Source organism: Pinus tabuliformis, chromosome 9 (assembly GCF_031772625.1).
Source record: "Pinus tabuliformis cultivar Carrire ecotype Pingquan chromosome 9, CPIR1, whole genome shotgun sequence".
Taxonomy (NCBI): Eukaryota; Viridiplantae; Streptophyta; class Pinopsida; order Pinales; family Pinaceae; genus Pinus; species Pinus tabuliformis.
This window is the reverse complement of record NC_142307.1, coordinates 1381308054-1381318112: the sequence shown is the minus strand read 5'-3', so window position 1 is coordinate 1381318112 and position 10059 is coordinate 1381308054. Positions and strand designations below refer to the sequence as shown.

General features: G+C 35.0%; 1 non-coding gene across 1 annotated transcript; it reads left to right on the top strand.

Moving 5' to 3' along the window:
- The first annotated feature begins 2489 nt into the window (after window positions 1–2489).
- Window positions 2490–2589, top strand: LOC149153633 (U6 spliceosomal RNA). Its single transcript, XR_016263852.1, has one exon. It is a non-coding gene; the product is annotated as a U6 spliceosomal RNA (small nuclear RNA).
- The last annotated feature ends 7470 nt before the right edge of the window (window positions 2590–10059 follow it).

Sequence of the window (10059 nt, the reverse complement as noted above, 5' to 3'; positions counted from 1 at the left end):
GAAAAATAAAACAACCAACCCTTGGTATGATAACAAGTAAAAATTTCCAGAAAATCAATTAAGGATTCTTATAATGAGTTCTTACAATTTGATAAGATAAATATATACAAACCCCTAATTAAAAGGAAAAGTTTGACTACATAAATAGAAAGCAAGAGAAGCTTGTGCATCTATTAAGTTAGATTGTAAGAAATTCTAAAGGAACTTCTCATAAAACTAAAGAAAATAATATGATTTGCCTGAGGTATGAAAATTTCTAAGTTAAAAATATTTATGAATTCTAATGTCATAGACAACATTTCAAACGTTTCTACAGAGGATGAAGTTTTCTCCAAGAAGACAAAGATTAGGGTTAAGAAAATCATAATAGGGAAAGCTAAAAACATTGAAGAATACGGAAGATAAAATATTAAAAAATGGAGAGTATATCCCCACCCCTCACAACCACAAGCTCTTAAATTTAGCATTCAAGGCTTCCCTAAACTCCACACTCAAAGCCTCATTGTACCATTTTTAAGAGTGGGGATAAAAGTAATCCCCCTAATTATAGGACAATTATGATTAGCCCCATTTAGCCAAGGTATATACAAGTATTTTGGAAAATAAGATCCACATATGACTAGAAAAGAATAGAGAAAGTGTTAAAGACTATGCCAAATTTAGAAATTACCATTCAATTGTGGACCACCTTGTTATGCTTAGATCACCGCAACGGAATGTTGCAATAATAAAATCAATCCCACTGTTGTTTTTTTTACTTTAGAAAATCTTTGGACATGCGCAGGAATAACCTATGGAATAGGTTAGAAGAGCTAAAATTTTATTTCGAGTTGAGAAATATTGTGTTAAGGTTGTATGAGAATGTTATTGTGAAGTTTACAAACAATGAGGGCCAGTAAGAAGAAAGTAACTATAATATAATAACAAAGCAAGGTTAACCCCTACCCTCAACCTTTTGGCATATACATTGACAACTTAGAATTTTCAAAGTGTGTAGATTTTATAGTTAGTCATAGTGCCATCACAAATATTTTTTGGAAATAAATTGTGTTTTTTATTTAAAATGTCCAATGTTTCGAGTGGACACTTCCCCCATCATCAAGGACAAGAAAGCTTTGATAATGTGAACAAGTGTTGAGAGAAGATTAAATAGAGGAGCAGTAAAGAAGTAATAATTTCAAAAATGAGGGTCACAAATTTTAGAAATTTTGGAAAAGAAAAAGAGAAGAATAGTCATTATGAGAAAGAAACAAATAAACATATGTATGTGTTTAGAGATAGAGAGAGAGAGATTCGAACAAGGGGATAATTTTTTAATAATTATAATGTTAATGTTAAATAATCAAGAAATATATTATGAAAAATAAAGAAAGAAACAATATAATTGAACAATAATAATAGTAATAATTAGAACATCCCAAGGAGGTAGCTCAAATGGTGATTGAATTAAGATGAAATTTGTGAAAACTAAGAGATCCAAAGTTCAAATCCCCCCCAATTGTGACCCGGTTTACAGAGAGGAGGACAGGTCGTAGACCTCCAAAGGTTTACTAGTAGTTATGTATTAGGTAGGTTGTTAGGTTCTTATGGGATGCAAAATAATAATAATAATTAGAGCAAGACTCGGGGATAAATCAAATGGTAAAGGTAATAGGAATGATGTTGAAGCCATAACCAAGGGGGAATTAGAAAATATGGAGGAAAATGATGAGAGGGAGGTGTAACTAATAAAAATAATAAGGATTAAATCTAAGTTAAATGAAGACTAGATTAGAAGATGAAGCAGAGAACTAAGGAAGAAAATTAAAAGAGGGAGACAAGAATGAAGTAGGAGAGGTTTCGTGCTCCAATTGATGGATGACAGGTTTGCGGGATTGGTTTAGCTTGTAGTTATCTTTGCAATTGAAATTATCAAGGTGCTTGTCAATTCCAAAGCTTTCTGAATCATGCATGAATTGTGGACGGGAGTTGAGGCTAAGATTTAGTTTAAGTGAAGCAAATGGAATGTTTAGACTTAAATGAGTGCTCAATAATAGCTTATTTTGAAATGGTTTATGAGAGGTGTTAGCAATGTGTTCTTTGATACAAGCTCTAAAGGAACATCTTATTTGGCTAATGTATGACTTACCACAAGAGTGAAGAACTTGGTATGGGGCCAAATTTATCTTTGGCCGACAGGCTAAGCTAATCCTAGAAGTCTGCCAGCCATCAACTGGAGCACTAAACCTCTCTTGCTCCATTCCTATCTCCCTCTTTTAATTTTCTTTATTAGTTCTATGCTTCATCGTCTTCATTATTTTTTGGTGTTCTATGACCTTTATTTTTTCCTCCCCACACCTTTTTCTAATCTGGTCTTCATTTAACTTGGATTTAATACTTATTATTTTTATTAGTTACACCTCTCCCTCATCATTTTGCTCCATCATTTCCAGTTCTGATTTCAACATCATTCCTATTACATTTAATATTAGATTTATCCCTAATATTAAGTCTCTTCGGAGACATCCGATAAAATTAGAACGATAAGAAGATTAACATGGCTTCTAAGCAAAGATGACATTCACAAATCAAGAAATGGTCCAAATATCTTACTAGGATTATCCCTAACCCTTTCAATTTTCAATTTGTATTATTATTATTGTTTAGTTCTTATTTTATTTTTTATCATTTTTATATTAAGCTATCATATATTTATCGTAGAAACCCTGGAATTGAATGGCTGACCTGTGTACGAATTGAACGGCTGACCTCTGTACTAAGAGAGCGATAACAATTTTATTGGTAGACGTTATGCAACTCACAAGCAGTGGATCACGTCACATATCCCCACATTAAAATCAGAGGATTAAAAAAAAATGCAAAGTTGAATATTATGAAAAGTTTCGAGTCAAATCATAGCAAACAAATGTAACTCGCATGTTTTAATTAACGTGAAAAATGGTGATGATTCATAAGAAACAACACACTCGAGTTGTACCCACTATTTTTCCCGTGCCCTCTATTTTTAGGGTGCATATATATCTAAAATTTACACACAAACACATATAATTCCGAGCTAATCAAGGATGTAATATTAAGCAAGCATATTTTGTGACTTAGTGATTTTCGGCATAAATATAATGCATGCTTTTATAAATATAATAAAATACACAGTAGAAGATATATTATTTTAAGAAGATTAAGACATGAGAGGATATATTATTTTAAGAAGATTAAGATACGGGTAACAAATTATATATTTTTAAAATATAAGGATAATTATTCTTTTGAGCATTTTTGTAGAAGTGCGGAAATGCAAGTTAATATCAGCAAAACGAAAGTAGTGGTTTTCTTTTTAAAAAAACATAACCAGCATAAGTTCTACTTTGAAGGCAACATTTTGGAAGAAGTTGTGGACTACAAATACCTCGGAATTGACTTCAACAAAAATCTAAGTTGGGATGGTTTTAGAAAAAAAAAAGAACTTTGGGGAGTTGGAAAGCATTTTATGCTTTTCAAAATAGGTGTAGAGAGGCAGAGTTATGGGACTGGAAAACCACTCACTCTTTTTGGGCTTCTAGTGATTCTGGTGATTCTCTATGGTTGTGAACTATGGGCCAACAATACATCCGACATGCAGTGGAGACAAATTGAGAAAATTCAGAAGTGTTTGATTACAAACAAATTCAAGATTAAAAGTGTAATTCTGTATGCTATCTTGTTAAGTGAAACAAGGGCTGCTCTTATTGAAGCAATTGCTATGGTGCGAGTCATAAGGTATTTAAAAAAAAATGAGCAAATGGAAGAGTGTAGATGGCCTAAGGTTGTCTTTAATGACAAATTGTGCAAAAAAAACAAAACAAATAAACTTGGATGCAACAAAATAACAAATGGTTTAATATATGGGGTATTTGCTTGAACACGTGTCCAATAAACAGCGAAGAGATAAAATCTTTTGTTATGGATAAGTTCCACAAGCGAACTTGGGATAAGGAGCTAGGAAGAAAGAAAAGGTACTATATTGAAGTGTTTAACCCCACTAATAGTCATCAACCTAAGGCATACATAGAGGCCAATATCTCTTGGAGTGCCAAAAATCTTATTTCTCAGTTAAAGACTAATTACCATCAACTCTGTTGTGAAACAGGGCACTGGAAAAGGCCAAAAGAAGTGTGGGAGGAAAGAGTATGCATTTTTTGTTCTTCCGGAAAAGTGGAAACAAAAAGGAATTTCATTTTAGAGTGTGAGGCCTTCGAAAGCAACAAGGAAAGTTATGCAGATATGTCGGCAGCTAGCTCTTGGGATAATCTATTTAGTGAGGGGTTTGTCGAGACGTTGGGAGCATTTATTGTGAAGCTTGCTTCACAAAAAAAGGATCGAATACATCAAGCAGAGGAAGAAGCAATCCATCTCATAGGCTATATTTAGCCTCGTGAGCGTTAAAACAATTTCTTCTTCTTCGTCTATTCCAAAATTAATAAATCCATAACGCTGTGGTTTTTGAAGAAATCTTTAAAAATTAAAATGGACCAAAAAATGATAATTAATTGCAAACACCTTTTACATTAATTTTGTAAGAGTATTTGGTAATAGTGCATAACTTTAAGTGTGCGGCTAATATTTGTTACTTATAAAGGTAATAAATTTATTCCATATAGTATAAATTTTCTATTTATGTCGTCTTCGCTTTTAAACAAAATTTGAAATTCCAACCATCATTATAACGTTATGTGCGCGATATACAACTAAAAAGAGGTGATAATTACAATCTTGGAGATGTCCATGAGAATAATAAAATAGAATTGTGAAAGGGAATAATACCTTTGTATATATAGATTTGATTATTAGGTGGCCATCGTGTTAACTTATGTCAATCTCAGCTTCATAGGCTTGTTCGGTTGGCTAGTTTTAAACAATAATAATAAATTTAAAAAAAAAACAACTTAAATAATATTATTAATAATCATTTTATTACTAATTAAATTAACTATAATAATATTTCTTTTTTTTTATTTCTTTTTTTTTTTCCTTTTGAGTAAGACTAATTCTATTAACAAGGAGGAGAAATATTTACATAGTGACCGAAGTCAGTACACTGCTCTGATAAGACGCAGAATTCCCAGGAAAAAACAAGTAAGAAGACCAAGTACAGAATCCACGCAAGGGACCGGAATGATACACTTCTGGTTCTTCATAGTGAACAAAACAACACAATAAAACAGGAAATCCACAACATAGTTTACATAGCAAACTTGCCCGGTGATAGCCATTGCATAACCAAAAAATCCGTCGCCAAAGAGAGCATGCTAGTCAGCTTGTGGTTCTTCCACAATTCAGCACCATCCGAATTCTGGCTCACTCATAGTTGGAGCAGCATTCTGATCAGAGGGTTCGGGATCGACAAGCAGCATCTCTGCATCCTGAGTGTTGCAACCAGGAGCATTCTGAACTTGCTGAGGCGCCATACCAATTCCAAGCTGAATCGAAGGAGAAGGACCAGAGACTGCCCCCGAGCCTCTCGGATGAGAGTCTAAGCCCTCCATCTGTGTAGTCTCATGGAAAACCACGGTTATGTGGGTTGTTATCCGAGGCCGATGCAAGGAACTGTTAAAAGAGAAAAAGGCATAGCCGATCGAGGAAGGAGGCCCACGGTAGTGACTGGAGGCACGACGTCGCCCTCTCCCGCTTCGAGTGCCGGGGTATCGACCAGTAAACAATTCATTGGAGGGGGCAGGGGAATCCAAAGACGAGCTTGTTGGAGCGCGCTGGGGTTGGCCTCTACGGCACCCCATTCTTTGTCGAAGTCGAGCCATCTTTGAGGGAGCGTTAGAAAGGTTGCAGACAAGCTGGGCAATTATAAGGTGAGCAAAGCAACAAAGACGCGGAGACCCGGGTGAGAACCTACGAAAGCCTTTCGCCGGCAGGAACCAATTGATCACAAAGTGATATATTCCAGAGTGAAAACGAGCAACCTTTGAATTGACAGTACCAAACTCCCATCCCCCAGTATCAAAGACCAGGCTTAAGACCAAACGATTGAACAAGGGGACAAGGAACTACTCAAAAACCACCCGCCAAAGCCAAAGGCAAAACCTGAGACCAGGTGATGAAAAGCCGACACGAAGACCGCCAGACTATAGCCCAAAGCCCCCCAAAGGCAAGAGAGGAACAGCAAGAGCTGCCCCTAGATGGCCAAGCTAAGCTTCAGACAGGGTTTCCTCGGCAAGGGCCAAGAAACTACAGAGAACCGTAATTTGAGCAGAGGCGAGGGGAAGAGCCCAAAGAGACAACTCGAAAGGCTTCAACGCAAACCCAGAGCAGTGCCTCGCCTTAAACTTGCTAGACCTTTCGCGAAAAACCACTTCCATAACTGCTGCATTGATGATCGTCATCATCTTTTGCAGGTTGTAGCGTGCGGAGGGAAGAGCCGTTGCAGAGGACAGGAAGAATGAACCAGGGCCACCTGAATGAGAGTTGTTATGACTTGCCTTGCACGCATGCCAAGCGCTCTCCCATTTACAAGTATTTAACACTGCGTACTAGGTGGGCAGGTGTCGAGCTGCCTCGCCCCACCCCAGTGTTGTCACTTTGATTGCCGCTTCAGTCACCGGCATCCGGGGAAATTAACTATAATAATTATTATAACTATTAAACAAAAATTATAAATTTAATAATCATTTTATTAATATTATTTTAATAATTAAAAACAAACTATAATTATTGTTATAATTATTAAAAAGAATTATTAAAAAGTTTGAAACATAAAATTATGCATATTAACAAAGTTTATTGCGCGGATTTCTAAATTATTAGTCACTTTAATTTCTAAGCCAAATATTTTATATAATGTGATTATGTTTAATACAATCACTTAAACTAACTTGTCCATTTATTTGAAGACATGGTCCTTACTCCCTATTTAACTTGGAGCTATGATTTGATTGTTCCCCTTGTCCTGATGATGAACCACACTGGTTGGTTCGAAACGCGTCATTGTTGTTTTTACTTTAATTTACCTATCAATTACCTTTTACATAAGAGGCAGGTACTAAGTAGCAACTCTGCATATTACACTTGTTTTATCATATATTTCTTAAAAATTTAACATTAACATCATCATTATTTTAAATCTCATTGTTCATCTCCTCCCTTTTTTAAGTTTATTTGCCTCTTTCTCATAAAAACTATTCTCCTCTTTTTCTTTTCGAAATTTTTTTACAAATTGTGTAACCCTCATTTTTGCAATGGTTATTTTCTTACCACTCCTCTATTTAATCATCTCTCAGTACTCATTCATATTATCAAATATTTCTTGTCCTTGATGATGAGTGGAGTGTCCACTCAAAACATTGCACATTTCAAAACAAAAACACAATGTACTTCCAAAAAAAGCTCTAATGACACCTATCAAACCACACTCCAATAATATGAAAGTTTTTATTCTTGGTTCCGAGGATGAGCGGCCCAACTAAGGAATGTCTTCCAATTTTTTCACAAATCTCCTACGTCGAGATTGGTTCCTCTTGTGGGATTTCATAAATTGAACCAAAGAGCAAAAGGCTCTAGGCTGATAATGGCCCTCATCTTGAATAGCTCAAGATCAAAGGCAACTTACTTAACCAAAACCCTTCTCCCTTCCTTGCTCACAACATTGTCTCAAGTTATGACCCATAGATCAAATGCAACTTACTTAACCAAAACCCTTCTCCCTTCCTTGCTCACAACATTGTCTCAAGTTATGACCCATGGATCAAATGCAACTTACTTAACCAAAACCCTTCTCCCTTCCTTGCTCACAACATTGTCTCAAGTTATGACCCATGGATCAAATGTTTGACAAACAAGTTGAAGGATTGAATCTATGATCCACATCAAAACCCTTCTTTCCTTGCTCACAACATTGTCTCAAGTTACGACCCATGGATCAAATGTTTGACAAACAAGTTGAAGGATTGAACCTATGATCCACATAAGGCTCTACAGACTTCCAATCACTAAACAACAAAGTGAGGGCTCGTAGAATGGCTTCAACTTAGGTGATGGCTAGATCCTTGCACCCCTGATTGATCCAGCATGAGACCATGTATTCTTTGCTCCAGCTCCGATTCAAATACAATGGCTGATTCGAGTGACAACCATATGTCATTGTTGTTTCAAAACCATAGCCACAAACCTTTTGCTCCAACCCCATTACATTTTTTTAGAACACAAACCTTTTGCTCCAACCCCATTACATTTTTTTAGAACACCAAAAACATTCATTTACTTGTCATCCCAACTCTTTTACACTCAAAGTCGTAAACTCAAAACACCACTGAATTTGTTTGTAGGAATTTTGCACCTTTATTTTTCATTAATCTGTAGTTCTGGAAAACCCAAAAGCCAAAGCAATAAAATCATATCTACACCAATTGCTCAAGTTATTCACTCTTATTTATTCAATCACAATACATTTCTTTACACTTGTGTCATCTCAACTCCTTTACACTCAAAAGTTGTAAACTCAAAACACCACTGGTTTTGTTTCTTGTAATTTGCACCTTTAATTTTCATTAATCTGCAGTTCTGGAAAACCCAAAAGCCAAAGTAATAAAATCATATCTACACCAATTGCTCAAGTTATTCACTCTTATTTATTCAATCATAACTCAAGTTATTCACTCTTATTTTTCAATCATAATACAATTCTTTACATTGATGATAAGAACAATGATTTTATTAATTTAACGTAATGCAAACTCATGTTGCGTTGTTCTTTTTTCTTACTTGTTTGCTATGCCGTAGATACTTCTCTAGTGTTTTTTTTATTTCCTTCAAATACACTAATAATAGAACATAATCATGTATCAATATGCTACTTTGTAGATTTGGCATGCCGTTCAGAATAATGAGATCACATATTTATGTCTCCAAGTATTTATGGCTCATTTCATCATTTTGTCACTTCATCCAATGCTAATTTCATTCTTGCATTTAGCTATTGTTACCTCTCAGGATATCATTTCTTTACTTCACTTACTTTTCTTTTCAATGGGGTAAATCAGACCAGAATTATTCATTACCACCAATGATTTTTTTCTGTGATTATTTTTAAATACCAAGTTAATAAAGTTTTGACGCAAATTTTGTATGATTAAATAACCATCCTGGCAATGTGGGAGCATACTATGTTTTTCCAATTTTGAAGACGTAATACTATTTTAGCTTGAGATTTTCATCTAACCTAATAGGGGAAAACCCAACATAGCCAATTACAGGAAGTTTCAGACCCTGGCCATGCTACTAAATGAACTCATCAAGGCAAATTTCGTATGACTAAAAAAACAAACATAGCCAACTATGGGAAGTTTCAGACCCTAGCCATGCTACTACATAGACTCATCGAGGCAAATTTTGTATGATTAAATAATCATCCTGGCAATATGCGAGCCTACTCTGTTTTTCCAATTTTGAAGACGTAATACTATTTTAGTTTGAAATTTTCACCCAACCAAATGGGAGAAAACCCCCAACACAGCAAATTATGGGAAGTATGAACTCATCAAAAGGCCCAAACATCTAAACTATTATCTGCAATCCAAACATCATGTTATGCTATATCATATCTCCATCACCTTGACCAACAACTCAAAAATTAGAAGGGAATATATGAAATATGATAGAAAAGCAAACAATTAATAAATCTCAACCTTCATTACAACCACTATGAGCATTCAGTACATCCTCGATTGAACTTTTATACTATGCCAACAAGAGCGAACAATACTAAAACAAAACTTCAATAAGAATACAGAAACAATTAGGGGCAATAACATAAATTAACAATTCAAACAATAAGCCAAATCAAGTTATTCAAAAGAAGACCATCTCATTATTGTCACAACAACTTAATCATCACGTATCTAGGCATGGAATGGGGTCCTAAGCCTAATACAGGTTCTATTCTTATACAAATAATTTTTCATGTTTCTTTTTAAACATTTGAACATATTTATTAAATGCAATATCATATCATTTGATGACTGGTATAACTCTGATGTATCTAACGACACCCCCACACATGCTAGGAACCCAACAGTT